Source organism: Staurois parvus, unplaced genomic scaffold (genome assembly GCF_062004578.1).
Source record: "Staurois parvus isolate SC_StPar_1 unplaced genomic scaffold, SC_StPar_1.0 ptg000145l, whole genome shotgun sequence".
NCBI classification, from domain to species: domain Eukaryota; kingdom Metazoa; phylum Chordata; class Amphibia; order Anura; family Ranidae; genus Staurois; species Staurois parvus.
Genome location: NW_028317941.1, coordinates 2,693,206 through 2,706,722, shown reverse-complemented (window position 1 = coordinate 2,706,722; position 13,517 = coordinate 2,693,206).

The following is a 13,517-nucleotide window of genomic DNA, read 5'->3' as shown; positions in this document are numbered from 1 at the left end:
TACATATAAATACAGTATATATATATATATATATATATATATATATATATATATATATATATATATATATATACCGTATATATATATATATATATATATATATATATATGTGTGTAATTTTATGCAGAAGAAGTGGCTGGATGCTGTGAAACATGTAGACCTTTTTGAAACCACGATATAATGCTTCATGCTGGTGAAGTATAATCAGACAAATGCAAAAAATGCTGATATATGATGTCTTTTAATACATTGTGAGGGAAGATCTCAATGAAAGCTCCGTATTACATTTCTAAGTAAAAAACACACTAACAGGAGATTCTATTTATTGCTTGTGTGTAAAACTTATGTATACTAGGTTGTGGATGCTGATAGATTATAGTCCTATTGTGGTTGAGTGTTATACCCTTGTTAAGGGTATATAGTGTATGCACTTGTGGAATTGATATTGTGCAAATAAAATTATTTTCTAATTTTGTAACAATTTTGCATGTTTAAGATATATATTTTTGTTTCTCTTTTTGCATGTGTTGGACTATAAAGTCCCAGGTTGTTCCCTTTTGTGTCTATTACTATTGTAACATTGGAAGGGGTTATCCAGATCACTAATATAATATATTACACAGGATCACAGGATCTTCCCCTTTAATATTAGTACCTAAAGCTGGTTTAGGTGCACACTGTTCTTGCACTTTTTTTAGCACATCTTTCCAAGGGGACTGGCAGGACAGGTGACTGGCTTTTGTCATTTTGCTGCTCTTGTAACCTTTCCCATCAGTGAATATATGGACAGCACCTTACTACCCGGGGGGGTGGTTAAGGTTGTGGAAAGTCTGTTGCCCTTGATTCCACTTATAATTCATCCATTGTTGTATTTGACTCTTAAATTGTTTTGTTCAAACAGCACATGCTACTGGTTTTAAAAAAATACTGATTCATTATCCCTTTTCCAGTGGCGAAGATTCAATAAGATGGCACCTACAGAGGAGCAGCATGAACATTTTTGCCTTGAGTATCTATGGTGAGTGGACTCAGGATTCCCCTTGATTTGATGTGTTATTCGGTGGGTAGTGGTCCTTGGTTAGCATATTCAGTGACATGAAATGATTGGTTTAAGTTGGCATTTTTTACTTGATTGAGGAATTTTCAGATTAGGTTACGTCAGATGTATTTTCCTAGATTATTTATGTTATACCCATTAGACACTTGGCAGAAACATATGTTTTCAATGTGAACATTATTTTCTGGTGGGTTTCTGAAAAACTTCCATGGCATAGGTAGAACTGCTTAGAATGCCACCATTAATGTGGTGCTTCTGTGTGTCCTATCATGGTCAATTGTTTGTTTTACAGTTTAAGTCTTGGACTTTAAGCAGAAGCTGGGCAGATTGGTTCTTGCTTCAATGATCACTGCAACATTTTGTTATAAGGATTATTCATGGCACATTTTAAAAGTGTAACATTTTATTGCATAGCTACATTATTGTAGCCTGTCAGTATTGATAATAGGCTTGTTCTGTGATCTGCTTGTTTGTGTCTATATTTAAGCATTGCTTGGTAAAGAAAGGTAAGGATGATCAACAGTTTAATTGGTACTCAGTTTGTTTGGTGCATGTACAGATGCAGTAACTTTTTGAGGTTTAGACCCCCTCATAGGTGGATAAACCAATCTGGAAATGGGTATTAGTTTCAGTCAGGGATGTTTGATTGCATAAGATGTGCTGCAATTATATTATGCCATTTGGTGTATTTATATTGATTATTTCTTTGCTTTAGAGATAACACAGCTATTGCTGTAAAAAGACTCATTTTTTTTTGAGGGGGGGGTGTATGTGGTACTTTAGTGGGGTAAAGTTTGAGTTATGATGTGAAGTCCGGTTATACTACACTTTCACTTGAGTAGATGTTTTTGTTTTAAGAGTGTAAGTGTTAAAGCTATGTGGAACCTGATGCAGAACATAAAATATGTCTTGTTGTATTTACAGCTGTAGTTTCCATGCTTAGTGACAGATTGGTCAGATATATTGGTCAGGAAAGTAAAAAGTCACGCTTCCTCTGTGGATCACATAAACAAAGCAAGGAAAAGTAAATGTATAACATGTATAAAAACTGATGGACCTCTCCAATAGTTAACTCGGCAATGAGGTAAGATAGAACTTACTATTAGCCCGTGTCCACTGACTTACAACAATCTGTTAGTGTGATTCATGTAACCCAGACAGCACATATACAAGAAGGTTGAGCTGAAAGGAACCAGAAAGGGCGATTACTAAAAGGATCAAGCAGTATTGACAAACAAGACTAAATAAAGTAAATAGTAAATAAACTAATTAATAAATCCGATATAAAAATTGTGCAAAAAACACACCTCCACCTCTCCACAATTAAAATGACAACATTGTCAATAGCAACGATAGTGGCTGCTCACACCACACACATCATCATACACACCCCCTGAGCAAAGTATGTCGAAAACCACGAATACGATCCAGATTAGGACTAGAGCAGTGCAGGAGGTCCAAGGGGATAACATCCCATAGATAAGTGGTAACCTGGCACCAGGCGATAAATCATCCTTATAGGCGCTCATAAATTGTGTCAATAACCCCACCACTCTCCCTCAGACAGCATTGGGAGGATGGGCTAGGTGGACCAAATATTCAGTGTCATTTGGAAAAGTTCACAAGTCAGAAACCTGGATATAGACTACAAACAGCAGCAGAAGCTGTAACAGCATAAGGATTCCAGCTGTTGTGACACAAGTTAATTAAAGTATGTCCTTCCCACCATCCAACAGTTAGGTAATGCCCAATGTGGTGGAAATTTAGGGCAAGGCTACAAGGCTGGGCCTCATTAGAGTCATTAGAGTCAGTGGGACAGAGATGTAGCGGCCATCGTAAACAAAACTGCCATATTCACCTTGAGCCACAGAGGATCCATAAGGTAAAGCCAATATGTTGCAGTTCACCAATCCTATCCGATCCAGCCAGTGTCAGTCACAGAGAGGTACAGGATCAACAGTATCTCCTCTGGCCTTGCAGATTGGTCCTGAGGAAGCCTGATCTCTTTGGTGGGTGAAACGCATCTGCATGTTTTCACCAAGCATGTGACGTCATCACACATGCTGGCCGTTGAGTGCATGCTCACTTGCATCTCACAGTGCCAGGTTCAATGACTGGTAGGGGTGGAGCTGTGTTATAGTAGTGGACTGCAACTGACTGATACCATCTACAGGGCCAGCGGAGATACCAGTGATCCTGTGCAGATGACTTCCGGACTCTTTCAACTGACACTGAATATTTGGTCCACTTAGCCCATCCCTCTAGTCCTAATCTGGATGTTATTCATGGTTTTGGACATACTTTACTCAGGGGTGTGTATGATGATAAATGTGCTGTGAGCAACTGCTATTGTTGCTTTTGACAACGGTGTCATTTTTATTGTGGAGAGGTGCAGGGGTGTTTTTGTACACACTTTTTTTATCAGATTTATTAATTGGTAGATAAAGCCTTCTTTGTCAATACTGCTTGATCCTTGTAGAAACCACCCTTTCTGGTTCCTGTCAGAATTTTAGGCGATCCCTGAAAACTCATCTCTTCAGGGAAGCCTATCACACCTCCAACTAAACATTTATCGCTTCCATCAGCTCATCCCCCACAGTTATAATCTTTTGTACCACTTGTCCCACCCTATTGGATTGCAAACTCTTTAGAGCAAGGCCCTCTTAACCTTCTTGTTTTTTATTGTATTGTAACTGTACTATAGGTTTTGGAAAGACAATGGGACTTACTGGAAAAATGGACATTTGGGGTTTTGGGGCTACAGAAAGAAATACAACAAGCTTTAGTAGGGTTCTAGGGATTCACTTGTATGTTCATCTAATTTAAAGGTGGTTTTTAAAGAGCTAATATATTGTCAGAAAAAAAGACTACATTTGATGGTATGGAGGACTTATATTATGTTGATTGTTGGTGAGGTTCTTCTGAGGCTTGATCACTTTTTATAATTTTGTAAGTACTAATAACTTTAATGTCCTAGGGCAGGGCTCCAAGCCTCATTGTGAAGCCGAGTTCCAGTTTCCGAGTTCCGGTTTCCGGCTTCTTCGGCACCGCCGCTGAGGGGACAGGTGCAGGAGAGGTCCGCTCTCCTCCGCTGAGAGGAAACACCCTCTCCACCACCATGGGGGACTCAAGGAGTAAGTACTGTATACATGTCATATCACTATAATGGAGTACAGGGGAGCTGGGCTATACATACTGTATACATGTCATATCACTATAATGGAGTACAGGGGAGCTGGGATATACATTACTGTGTACAGTTTTATATTTTGGACTCTTTATTCTAAGGAAAAATGTAATTTCATAAGCTTTAAGGGGGTGTGGTTGGGGGAAGGGCTGTGGGTGGGGTTGGGGCAGGGCGGGGTGGGTTTGGAGGCGGGCCTGGGCAAGGTTGGGTGGGGCAACTGGTGGAAAGTAAGGTTTGTGCCTGGCTAGTAGGTCTAGACTCGAAAATTTAAGCCCTGTCCTAGGGGCAGTTGTGTGTAAGCATTTTGTTTTGTGGGTGTGTATGTTTCAATTTAAAGCACAATTGAAAACATGTTTCCGATAACATTTGCAAATGTTGTTACAATGTTATCTTTTTTGCTGTAGTTATTTGTTTGTGGTTTATAAAAGGACTGTTGTGATTAATATAAAATCTAAATCACAGCCTACTCTGATTATTGAATAACAAAATAAAAAATTGCCTTAAGCCTAGTACACATGATAAAAAAAATCAGATGAAAAACTACGCTTTCAAGTCGATCGTCCAATAATGTGACTGTTAGTGTAGCACTACCCCCTTAGGAGTTGGAAGGATTTCGGATCCCCTTATAGCCCTGCACAGCCATACAACACATATTTCCACATAGGTTTGCATCCAGAGTCAGAGATCAGACCTTAAACCTGTTTTTTTTTGTTATTTTATTTAGGGCATTTGAACTGGGATAGGGCTAAGGATGTACAGGATGCCCAAGGGAACTGATGAACTGAGGACAACTTCTAGGAACTATTTACAAGCCTTCATTGCAACACAGTCTCTGTTGGAGAGCTAGCCAGCGTCCCAATGCACCACTCCAGACCCTAGATGAACTCTTCCTTCACCCAGCAATCTGGAGATATCCCTGAGCAGGGGATCTAGCTCCTGTCACTTTAAGAAATGGACAGTCCCAGGTAGGTAGTGAATATGGTTTCCAACCAGAGTGCTCCTTCCCTTATCCGCCCAGTGGTATGCATGGGTACTCACTCAGATCCTCTCCTGTACTGCTGATGGGTTGGTGGCCTCACATCTTCCTCACTGTCTTCCACCCGAACTCTCTCCCAGCTGAGCAGGCTCAGAAACTCTTAAAGGTTGTCCCAGCCCCTTTTGAAGCCTCCTGTTGGGGATTGCCCAGGATCCTTCAAGAGTTCAGGTCAGTCACTCCTCAGATACGCCCACTGCTTCTAGACATTTCTCCAAAGATCTAGAGCAGGGGGAAATTGCAGAGGGCTAGTCTGCAAAGCCTCATGGCCCCTGACCCAAATTTGACCTCCTGACTATTGCACCCAAGCTGCTACTCAGCCCTTCTCTTTAACAATTAGATTCTGGCTCCCCCTAGCTAACTAGGAGGGCACCACATTAGTATTCAGCTTTCAAGTACCTATCATGACAGTTCATGTGAAATTATCAGAAAGGGACAAGAATAGAAATTTTTCTCGTATGATACCAGAACAAATGGTTTTCATTTAATCAGTACAGTATTTGTCTGAAAAAAAAAATTGGGTGACCAAGACCACGCATGCTCGGAAATGAAAGAATACATGACTTTTTTTTATTCCATAACGTTTATTAGGATCAAAGAGACAGAACAAATAAAAAATACAACATAGAGGGGATATCAAAAGGATCGCAATGATCAAGGCAGGTAGAAAAGCACAGTATTTTAGATGATACAATTTGTCCAAAAAACATAATCACTCTATAGTATGATGGGAGAATGGAAACTGCAAGGGATTACATCCAAAATAAAATAGAGAAAAGGCTATTCCTATTCACGGTTTTGGGTATAGTGCTCTCGTGAGGGCATGGATCTCTAACTGATCAAGGAGCAGTATACCCTGAATTCGTTGGAAGGTCAGTGGGAGATGAAGAGTGACACGAAACCAGGTAAATCTACGTAGGAGGGGATTGCGGATTGGGATCTATAGTAGCCTTATATTAAGTCAAGGGGTATGTATCTTGTTTACAAAAATGATATGTGTGCCTATCAAGATCATCCGAAGAAAGTCAAGAGAGTGTGAATGGAAGAGTGCTAATGATAGTGTAACTATGTGGGGAAGGAAGAAAAATAGGAAGTTAGCAAAAAGAGGGAGAGGTGGGAAGAATTGCAGGCAGGAGGTAACTAGGAAAGGGGTAGGGGCAGAGAGAAGGGGTGAAGATAAGGGGGGCGGGGGAGAGGGGGAGGGGGAAAAGGAAAGGGAATGAGAGGGAAGGGAGAGGGAGAGAGAGAGAAAAAAAAGGGGGGGCAAAGCATGGGGACAACTCACAGGGGTCAAGACTGCAATCAGTTCATCAGGGGCCTAGCAATAGAGCAGTTTGCATTTCATTTATCTAATATTAAAGAGAAGGGCACTCAGTTCCAAGGGGGAAGGTCAAGTAAACAAATCATTTGAGAAAGCGGAGAAGGTTTCCAAGATTGGGACCTGTCAAGGAGAAGAACTCATAATTGAGCGGTATTCGAGAGTCGTTTGGAAATGGAGCCAGCAGGTCCAAGTGTGAGAAAATTTAGTCAGGTTATCGCGTGATGACTCAATGAGTTCCTCTATCTCTGCCACTCTACCCAGGCGTGTCAGCCAGTCTCGGATCAACGGGGTCGGGCAGATCTCCATAGGGCTAGTAAGCTTAATTTGGCTGCGTTTAACATGTGCATAGCTAGCGATTTGAAGTAGAGGCGCCTGGGGGTAGAGGTATGGTGGAGGAGACATTGGGCTAGGGAAAATTCAAAAGGTAATGAAGAGACTGACGAGGTTATGCGGTGGACCTTCTTCCAGAAAGGTTGGATGGCAGGGTAGGACCACCAAATATGAAGAAGTGAACCATCCTTGGAATCACATCTCCAACAAGATTTGGGTATGATCGGATTGAAGCGATGGAGCCTGGAGGGGGTCCTGTACAGCGGGAGGTCAATTTATATCCATTTTCTTGAGTTGAAACATTCAATGAACCTTTATGTGCGTAAGTGAAAATTTGGTTCCAGTCCAAGGAAGACAAGTCTATCTCCAAGTCTCTCATCCAAGCTCTGCAAGCCAGGAGTGTGAGAGGGGTTCAGTCTCCAAATAGGAGAAGAAACATGGTGGAAACCAAGTGTCGTTGGGGTTCCATTTTGGAACAAAGGGTTTTGAAGGGGGTAAGAGGACTGGTCCATTTGTTGTGGTGGGCTTTTGAGCTGAGAAAGTGTCCGATTTGGAGATAAGCCCAAAAGGGTAAGGTACGATCCTTCATGTGGGGGGTGAGTGAGGCTAGGGTCTTCAATTGGCCATTACAAAAGAAGTGTTCTGCTCGTACATGTTGGTGGGGCCAATGCTCGGCCAGAAAAGATGGGTGCATGCCCGATGGGAATTCCGGACTCATGTGCAAGAAGGTAAGAGGGTTAGGGGCATCTGAGATGGAAGCAGATTTGCATGCCAACCGAAAGACCTTCAAGGTCGCTCCAATCAGCGGGTGTGTATGAAGCGTCATAGGGGTATGCTTCGCTGGGAGCCAAAGAATCAGCGCCAGAGGAGAGGGGGAGAAAGAGTCCTCGAGGTGAACCTAAGCTTTCATGGGTGAGTGCACGTTCCAATCAATTATTCTGGTAAGATGACAGGCCCAGTGGTATTTTTGAAGATCGAGGAACCCTATACCCCCCTTGGATTTGGGGAGGGTCAATTGAGAAAAGAAAATACGTGGGCGTTTAAAACTCCATATAAAATATGAGCAAAGTTTCCTACAAAGGCAGGCGCCAAGTGGATAGGAATGGTCTGTAAAAGGTAAAGAAGGATGAAATGGATATTAATTTTAAGGATTGCAAACCTTCCAAACCAGGAAAAACATGGGCGATGCCATTTCGAGAGGTCTTTCTAAATGGCTCGAAGGGCTGGGATAAAAATTTTTGCGTAAAGATCTTGGAGAGTGCTAGGGAGCTGTATTCCGAGATAAGTAAGGGCCTCCTTTTCCCATATGAACGGGAAGTGAGATTTACAAAAAACGACCACCTCATGAGGAATAGTAATGTTCAGAGCACAGGACTTGGAAAAGTTAATTTTGAGATTGGAGAGGAATTGGAAGGAATGAAAATCTTTAAGAAGGTTGGGCAGAGTGGCTCTGGGTTCCGATAGGAAAAGTAGGATATTGTCCGCGTAAGCGGCAATTTTATGCATATTCCCTTGATATTAGAGTTCACACGGAGCATACAAAGCAAAGGTTCTAGCATTAGGACGAAAAGAAGAGGTGATAGGGGGCACCCTTGACTTGCCCTTTTAAGAGGGAAGGGTCTCGACAGGTGGCCGTTAACCTGGACTTGGACCGTTGGACATGAATACAGGGCCATGATGTAATTAAACATATTTCCTCTTAGACCTACTGCGCACAAGGAGGCCTTTAGGTTGTCCCAGGCCACCCTGTCAAAGGTCTTCTCGGCATCCAGGGAAAGGCGGAAACCGTGTTGTTGAGAAGTGCGGAGGAAATGGAAGATGTTCAGGGCTTTAGTAGTATTGTCTCTCACTTCTCTTCCAGGGATGAAACCGACTTGGTCTAGGCTGATCAGAGAGGGAAGCAGCGGGAGAAGTCGATTGGCCAAAGTTTTTGCATAAAGTTTGACGTCAACATTCAGGAGTGAAATTGGCCTATAGCTGATAACTGAGGGAATAACAGTGATATGTGCTTCCAGGAACCGATTTGAAGGGGCAGAGGGGGAGTTGAAAGAATTGAAAGCCTCAAGACAAGGATCACGTAGGACATCTATAAAAGTCTTATAGTAGGCCACAGAAAGGCCACCAGGGACTGGACTTTTTCCAGGTTTCATTTGTTTGAGGGCCAGAAGTAACTCATCAGAGGAGATGTTTCTTTCCAGGTCCTGTGTATATCCTCTGAGATTGCAGGAGGGCTGTAGAGATGTAGGAACTCTGAGATCAGGGGGGATCTGGATTTATCTGATTTAGTCGGGGAACGTTCCGGGGGAAGGTTGTAGAGGGCGGTATAATACCGTTCAAAGTGAGAGGCAATGTCAGTGTTTGAGGTGGCCAAGCAGCAGTCGGCGCCCCTTATTTTTTGGACCGTCAAGTTTGCTTTTTTTACTCGGAAAGCTCTTGCCAAAAATCTACCACTCTTGTTTGCATAGTCATAGAAAAGCTTCTGAGAGATAATAAATCTGTGTTTGACTGCCTTACTGAGCTCCGACATCAGCTGTGAGCAGGTGGTCATGAGTTCTGCTAAGGTCGTTTGAGCCTGGGTGTGTTTGTGGACTTTTTCGAGGTAACTGATTCGGTCCAGTAAAAGCTTTATGGACGCCTGTCGGTCACATTTACGCTTGGTTGCCATTGCAATGAATATCCCTCGGATTTTACATTTATGTGCTTTCCACTGGGTGAAGGGAGAGGTGTCAGATGTTTGGTTGGTATGAAAGTATTCCCTAAGTTTGGAGCGCAAATCAGCCTCGTTTGCTACGTCAGCGAGGAGGGATGTGTCGAGCACAATTTTGTACGGGAATGTTTTTTAGGAAAGCTTAAGGTCATGGTAATGGGATGGTGATCCAAGAGGAACATAGGATCTATGGAGGAGTGATGCAGTAAAGGTCCACTTGAGAGAGAGAGGTAGTCGATTCTGGAGTATTTGTTATGGGGAGAGGAAAAGAATGTGTAAACTTTGACATTCGGGTAGAGCACTCTCCAAGAGTCGTGGAGTTCTGGAGATCTGCAGGGTAGAAACGAGGTGCCAGAAGAAGAGTCTAACAGGGGGCATAGAGGGACATTGAGGTCCCCTCCCCCAGGATCAGCATTCCCGATTGGAAGGAGAAGATTAAGGAGGCAATCCCACGGAAAAAAGGTACCTGCTTAGTGTTTGGCGCATATACATTTATAAGAGTGATGGGTCTGTCAGCTAGAGTGCCTTTGACGAATAAATATCTGCCATCTGGATCAACTAAGGAGTCCGAAACAGTCAAAGGAAGGTGTTTGGCAATTAAGATGGCAACTCCTTTAGATTTGGGTAAGGGATTGGGGGCATGATAAACTGTTGGAAAATGTGCATTGTAAAGTTTGGGGACTGCATCCTGGTGGAAATGCGTCTCCTGGAGGAAAACCAAATCTGCCTTATGTTTATACATGTAAGAGAGCAAGAGGGACCTTCTTACAGGAATATTTAAACCCTTTGCGCTAAGGGAGATGACTTTTAAGGTTGAGCGACCTGACTGAGTTCCAGGTGGGGTCATGATGAGAAGGGGAGGAGGGGAGATACCAGGACAGTCATAGAGAAAAAAAAGGGGGGGGTTGGTGAAGGGAGAAACCAAGAAGGGGGGGATGGAGAAGCAGGTTGAAGAGTGAAAGGAAGGGATTGGGCAAGAGGAGGGAAAACAAGGAGAAGAAGAGGGACAAAGAAAGGGTGGGGGGAGGAGGGACAGATATGGGAGGGTGAGATATCCGGAGGGGAGAGTAGACCAGCTCTATCCCCGATAAGGGGAGAGAAAAGAGGGAAGGAAAAAAGGAACAAGAGGAGGGGAGAGGGAAGGAAGGAGGAGTAGGAAAAGGGGGAGTAAGGACGTGTCCAGAGTGGATCAGTGGAAGCTCAGTGAGCCCACTGCGTGGGGAGCGAGGAGGCTGAAAAACCAACAATAGGGGATCCGCCGGTCAGGAGATCCAAGTGAGCACTGTAAGTGTAGGGGATCGGCTATAACAGTGGCCAGGTGTCTACATGCGTCCACCTCATGGCGAAGGTGATATCAGAGCGACTAAGGCAGCTGAAGGTGAAGTCTTCTTGCTGGATAGATGTGCTAGAAGCAAGTGTAAGGAGTCAGGGTGGTCTGTGTATAATACATAGGAAAGCGAGGATAATGGGTGGGGTGAAAGGTAAAGTCTCAGGAGTGTATGTGAGGTCCTGAATGGGGTGAGCCTAAGCATGGAAGCCTACAAAAACTGGTCTGCTCAAAGTGAAACCCTGAGGAGCCTTGGTCGGGGGACACAGGTGACTCTTGCTCATTCTGGGGGGGCAAGCGAGGGGACCAAGCAAGGATAAGGCATAAAGTACCAACATTAATATAACAACAATGCAATCAATTAACGTGAGCTATGCAACAGGTGGGGTCAAACAACGAAGCAAAAATGCAAATCACATAAACCTAGAAACTTCGAGAGGCCCGGAGGAAAGCAGCACATTCAGTTCATAAGGGCCAATTGTAGATTGGAGGAAGGGGAGTGGAAGGAACCCTTGATCCTATCCAGATCCCCAATACTAGGGAATCCAGGCCAGAAGTATGTGATTAGATAAGATATGTATCGGGTGGCTCTAACAAGGGAGCCAACCGATTCATCTTCAAATTCCAGCACCTAAAGAACTAGTAAAGACACTGCTCACTCACGGGAAGGGGCTAATACTTCAGACATAGCAATTTTTCAACCCCAATCACATCCCGTCATCCCCCCTCCCCCAAATCTCCCTCCCACCATCCCCCACCAGAGTCCCTTCTGCAAAGGAAAAGTTTTGCTTGGAGGGTCTTGCTGGGAACATTGGGGTCATCCAGCAGAGTTCAGCGCAGGGCGAGGCAGCCTCGATGTTGAGGGTCAAGGTCTGGGAGCTATGGTGGGCAGGCAGTGGAGCCTGTGGATCCAGAGTGGTAGTCCATAGCTTGATGTGTGAGGGAAATGGAAATGCTGAGGACATATCAGGGCCTCCAGAAACCAAAGGATGACGGTCGTTTTAGTAGGGGGGTTAAGGAGGCTGAGCAGAGGGTGTCCAGATGTTGCAGCGATGCAGCTCAGTTGAAGTGTCCAAGGTATATTCTTGAAGTGTGGTGAGGCGGGGGAGGAGGTCGCTGAAGGAAATAAAGCAGGCACTATGCGGGTGCGGTGGGAATAAGATAATAATAGGCCCCCGGGTAGGCCACGCAGGTCAGGTGGAGGATTTCCAGGAGAATGGAATCAGTGCGACCTGAGAGAAGATGGAGTGGAGGGGATGTGGAGGCTCCAGAGTGTGAGGCACAAAGTTGGTGGTAGTTATGTTTAAATTTGTGGTATATTTGAAGATTCCTTCCTGTTGCCAGTTTATTTATGTGAGATTACTAAAATGCCTACTGTGGTCAATTTAAAATGATACATCATGTGATCTATGAAAAATATTTCAGATGCGAAAATGAAAAAGTGAAAGCCAAAGCTGTAATAAATACCCTAGTCATGTTTATAAATGAAGAGCACCTGTCTTAATTAATATTAATATAGCTTTTAAAGTTGAGCAAGAACAGTGATAGTTTCCTCCCTATCTATATGTTCATATCCTACCTTCTTTTTAACTGAAGACCTGTGTTCATTAGTTTTTAGTGCACCCATTCTCTTTTTTTGTACATCGTTTCCTATCTCTGCTTTCCTAGATGTAGAACGAAAACAAGAAAATTGATGCTATCTGAATGCCCCATGATTTGCATAACACCAACAATAATTAGCTGCTGCATGGTAATTATGAACACCTGTAGGACAGAAGCATTTGCTTGTGGACTAACAATCTGATCCTCTTTGCCATGAACTCCAGCAAGTACAGAATACATCTAGTACTTACTGTAAGTGCTTTTTTAAAGACACTGACTCCTGAGACAATATCCAAGATTTAGCATTTTCTACCTACAAACATACCTTATTTATCTAACCATAAGAACATATTTCTTGTTGCTATTTCTTCAGTCCTACGTCATCTTTATATATTGTGCATATTACATTTTAAAATGACTTGACTTGCTGGTAAACTACAAACATGGCAATGTTTGCATACATTATTATAGAAATTCTCAGGACAGTACACCTACATATATTACAGGTTATGTGTTTATTTGGCCTCATGTTCTGTACTAAATTCTGGTGGGGCCATAAGCCAACATGAGAAGCTTGTGGGTGAGGATTTTGGAAATCCTGACTACAAACCATTGTTAGTACTGTCCTTCTAGCGCCATCCATGGTGGCCATATCATGCACTCCACCACTGCTTGAGAATACAACACGCATGTTAACAAAAAGGGGAACCATTCAGCCTTTTTTCATTCAGGAAATCTAAGCAAAAATGTATTATATTGCAATTTACCACTCCCTAGATGTGTTGGATGCATTAGTGTTCTTTTTTCAACCTATGAACATTTCTGCAAGTGCAGAAAATACCTTTTGATACTTACAGAAATCCAGTGTTTGTATAATTGTAAGTGTGGACTGAACTGATATCTCAGTGTTGTCAACTTTCCCAGCCTTCTTTTGTGAACCTTATAACCCCTCC